Source organism: Prionailurus bengalensis, chromosome B2 (assembly GCF_016509475.1).
Source record: "Prionailurus bengalensis isolate Pbe53 chromosome B2, Fcat_Pben_1.1_paternal_pri, whole genome shotgun sequence".
Taxonomy (NCBI): Eukaryota; Metazoa; Chordata; class Mammalia; order Carnivora; family Felidae; genus Prionailurus; species Prionailurus bengalensis.
The window spans coordinates 47163744-47168845 of record NC_057349.1 but is presented as its reverse complement, the minus strand read 5'-3'; positions in this window follow the sequence as shown (position 1 = coordinate 47168845).

Here is a 5102-nt window from a genome sequence, read left to right as displayed (position 1 = left end):
AAATAATAAAAATAAATAAAAAGATAATAAATATTAAAAATAATGAAATATTTTATGTTCTTTTTTTGTATTAAGAACTCAAAATCCAGTGTGCATTTTTACACTGATCGCACATTTAAGTTGGAACTAATTACATTTTAAATTCTCCCTGGCCTCATTGTGGGAAGTGGCTACTCTACGGGCAGTGTAGTTCTCAATCTCCTCCCTTGCTGATTTCTACTGAACTTGCTAGGTTGCTTTTTTCATTCATTCACTCAACAAAATTGTTGGAAACTAATTGTGTTTTAGAGTGACAGCTCCTTTTGATTTTTCTCAATGGAGTCTTCATAGTGGTGTAACAGAAGGAAGACACAAATGGCTTTGAAAGTGTAGAGATTTCAATTTGCCACTCAAGAGCTGTGCTAAATTGGATAAGCTATTTGGTTTCCAAGGACTTCAGCTTTGTTAGCTGTAAAAATATGAAAAACCATATTCTCTGCCGAGTTCTGTAGAAAGGGGAATTATAAATGTACTACATTCTAAGTTTGTTAAAAAGTCCTCTGCAGATGCTCTGACATGTAACATTGCTCAAAAGTACGAGTCTCCCCTCTGTACTTTTAAACATGAATTTGTATTCACTGTTCAGAACCCCACATAAAAATCCTTCCAGTTTTACATTTGATTTATCTTAGATTGGAAAATTCCTTTATAGCTGAAACCTACAATTCCTTGTCCCACATTCTCTACCAGTATAACCACATTCCTTTAACATCATGCATCGTAGCTGTTACTCTTGATATGATTTTTCAAAGTATTTAGAAAAAAAATTTGTTATATTCAATTGTATTTTATATGTCATTATTTTCATATTATATGTGATTCATTTGAGATTTCCTAAATCTTTGTGACTTAAAGATCTCCTTTTTGGTTTGTGTGAATTATTTCTTCATATAGTTTGACAGGACATTTTCCTCCATCATTGTTGTAATTTTCCTTCATCATCCAGCACTCTATCCATAGATGTTCTCCAGGATTTAGTTGTGGGTTCTCTGTGCTTTCTTTAGTTCGGTTCATAACCCCCCACCCCCAATCCTACTTCCTCTAATGCTCTCCACCATCTTTTTGTAGCTTCCTTTGGAAAATTTCTACTTGAAAATTCTGCTTTCAATCCAAACTCAAAATATCTTAAAGAATTTTGAGAATATAGGAGAATGAGCAGGAGTCTTTTAGTATTTATCTAATGCCATGCAATCACCCCAAACTTAGTGGCTTAAAAACAAATAATTATCAATTATATCATGTGGATCAGCAGAATCAATCTGCCTGTCAAGAACTTTTGCTTAACCAGAACCTCACATGGGGGACCTAGGATGACTTTTAGGTCTGAAACCCAGAGCTCCCTAAGACATCTGTTCAATACTAGACATTGTGGGGGAACCTGGAGAGTCAAGAGACTGCCTAAAGAAAGAAACAGAACCAGAGCACTCAGGTCCAGCCAGGGTGTAGTGGCCCTCATTCAGATGGCTCTGCCAGCTTTGAATGGTCAGGGGGCACAGAGAAATTCTAGGAAGCTACTCCAAAGTACAGACATAGTGAGGCAGTATGCCCTGTATAGCAGAGTCCAGGGAAAGGTCTTTCCTTGATGGAGTATCAGTGGGATACTACATGCTAATGCAATGAAATGTGATAGAAAAAAACTTGTTATCTGTTATGTTTATACCTATCTTCACCATATTTGGTATTACCATTAAATACATTTTCTTATTCTTTCTTTACATTCAGTACAATCACTACTTACTTGCAGGGGAGGATCTGAGATCTTAAGAAAAGCAAGGAGCATCTTTTTGAAACCTGCTTTCCCCTCTCACCCCACATCACTTTTAAACTGCCTAGAAAGACTGGAAACACAAAGTAGTCAAGAGGTAGTCTAAATATCCCCTGGTGCATGTGGTGGACATGTTACGGATACAGAGATATTCATAGAAATTTATAAAAGGCTTCAATTTATCTTGATATGCCCAAGTTCACAAACTACTGGAGATATTACAAATAATTCTCTTTCTACAGACATTCATTTCCTTGTAATGACTTCATAGTTCATCATGGCATGAAACTGTCATGAGTTTATTTTTAATAATTTCCCTAGTTATGCTCAATTATTCCAATTTCTCATTGTTACATTGGACACCTGTGCACATACAATTTCATGCACAATTTTATGCACACTATAAGCAGAAGGAATGGGAAGTTTTGGAATTCATGGGCCAAAGTGTATGTGAATTTTTAATATTTATACACAGCCAGGCTTACCTACCTGTTTTTCCACAATGGGCCCACAACTCATGATTGCTCTTTAAAAAACAACAAAAACAAAAAAGCAGTATGCAATGGTCTACAAATATTCATAATTGTCTTCATTTATATCTTCTTAAATCCTAAGGAGTTAACTTTTTTGGAAATGTTTATCACATTTATATTCTTCTCCTGTGACTTCCTTTTTCATAACCATATCTCAGTTTTCTTTAAATTTTTTTAATGTTTATTTATTTTTGAGAGAGAGAGAGAAAGTGTGAGCAGGGGAGGGGCAGAGAGAGAGGGAGACACAGAATCCAAAGCAGGCTCCAGACTCTGAACTGGCACACAGCCCAACATGGGGTTCGAACTCACAAATCGTAGGATCATGACCTGAGCCGAAGTCAGATGCTTAACTGACTGAGCCACCCAGGTGCCCCCCCAATCTCTTAGTTTTCTTTAGTGCTATTCATATTTTTAAAATAATTTTGCAGCTGTTATTTATGTCCATATTTATATCAACCCTTTGGCTATAATATGTGGCAAATATTTTGTCAAAATTTGCTTGTTTTTCAGTCATAAAGAAATCATACATTTGTATATGGCTTGATTTTATTAGAGTTTGTGTAGCTAAGTTTTTTCTTGCTTAGAAAGGCCTTCTCTGCAACCAGATCATAAAATGTTTCTATATATATTTTGATATATTTTAAATACATTTATAGGTATATACATACATGTACACACAGAAACAGATATATTTCACATTTGATTATTTTTGCTTTACGTAAAATAAAGTAAATAAATAATAAGTAAAATAATTGCACTAGAAGTATATAATTTATTTTTTTCTAATAGTTTGCTAATACCATTTGTGAATATGCCATATTTTCTACATTGATTTGAGATGCTATATTTACTAAACTTTTGAATATATATATGGGCCTATTGATCAATTCACCTATATTTTTAAGAAACACCATCTTATTTTTATTGCTGTAACTTTATAGTATAAAGTACATCATTCTTTATGCTCCTTTTTAGGTTACTTTATCTTTATAAGATCCCCTTGATCTTATCTGTTCTACTATCAGAAATCAATGCTACAACTCTGATATCACACAGAGTCTCACTTCCCCGGGTTCTTAAAAAATTTCTTCTTTTGAAGAACAAAGAGACTTTGTTATTGCAGTTTTATTCAGCACATTTGATGGACTAGTAATTAAATTATTAGATGAGCACAATGTTTTACATTATGAATACCAGCTTAAGTGATATGTGATCTGATTGCTTAAGATAGTCAATGATCTCTACAGATTTATTCTAGAAATTATAAAATTATTTATTGGAAACCATATTAGCAGGATTATCTATCTTGATGACTTCATCATAATAACATCACATATGGTTTTCTAGTATTTTACATTTACAAGCATTTTTTATCAATGTCTTATGTCATAAGCAATGAAATATATCAGAACAAAAGAACATTCCTCCTGGGAAGATTTCAAGAAAATTTTGTCACACACATCTTTCATTAAACAGTGTATAAAGTGGTCAAGAGATGGGACTCTGGTATTCAACATCCTCAGTTCAATTCTCCTCTCTACCATTTATTAACTGCACTTAACTGGGAAAATTACATGATCTCCTTATGTCTGAGTTTCCACATCTATCAGTTGGAAATATTTTAACCTACATCCTCATAGAATGCTATAAGGATTTAACGAGTTGATGTGTACAAAGTGTTCAAAACAGAGAGTACATGGTAAATAATCACAAATGTTAGTCCTTATTATTCAGTGAAAATGGATGTGAAGCCCAGATAGGTGAATTGATCAAAATGTTTCTTAGGAAGTCAGCTGCATATAGAAAAGAACTAAGTTATTCTAACTTCTAGACAAGTACATTTTCCAGATGCAAAAGAGGCTAGGGTCCAGGAAAGGAGACTGAAATAGGGGGAGCTATCGAAAAAGGCAGGGCTTTTAACTTTCAAGCCAGTTTCTCGTTTTTTCTGTTTCTGTAATCCCTAGAGCAACGTGGGTAGCCTTTTTAATAACTAATACGCTGAGAATGAGGAATATGTCCTAAAAACACAAGGCTTGAACGAGCACCAAAACTTTAATAGCATTCTTTGGACTAAAAGTCACATAAGATCTGAAACTATCCACTTTCATTTTGAATAATTATTAAGGCTTTGAATCTACCCTAATAGTAAGGATAGTTCAGAGGACCTGGTTTCATTTTTGCAAATTTGTTGCAAACAGAGACTGGTCTTGGGAATTCAACAGTTTCCTATATCCTATATAATAGCCACTGAATAATCTTGCAGAGTTCCAAGTTCTTTGGTTCAGCAATTAAGCATAAGGAGGTTTATTACATTTTTTATCATTTATACAGAAGCTTCCTTACCCTTTAAGAGTAGATAAATCAAATGCCTTAAATTAGGCATTTTGTTATCACTCCTCTTTAATGGTTCATTATAACCACATTTCCAATAATCCTATTGCTTCCAGATTTTATAAAAAAAGAACGCTCAAAGCAAAGTAAAGCAAATTTTGACTCGTATCTTTTGCTAAACATCTCCTTTATATAACCATAACTATAATATCTTCTTAGATACATCATCCAAATAATGTATTCTCATTAAAATGACTTACTATTTATTAGTGGCGTCATTATATGGCACCTTGCATATTTACACACATTATTTGGCTGTGTGTGTGTGTGTGTGTGTGTGTGTATGTATTCACTATCAAATTCTCTTATAGTTATTGTGTCTCCAAGACCTACATATCATATCATATACAGCAAAGGTTTGTTTTAGTAATGAT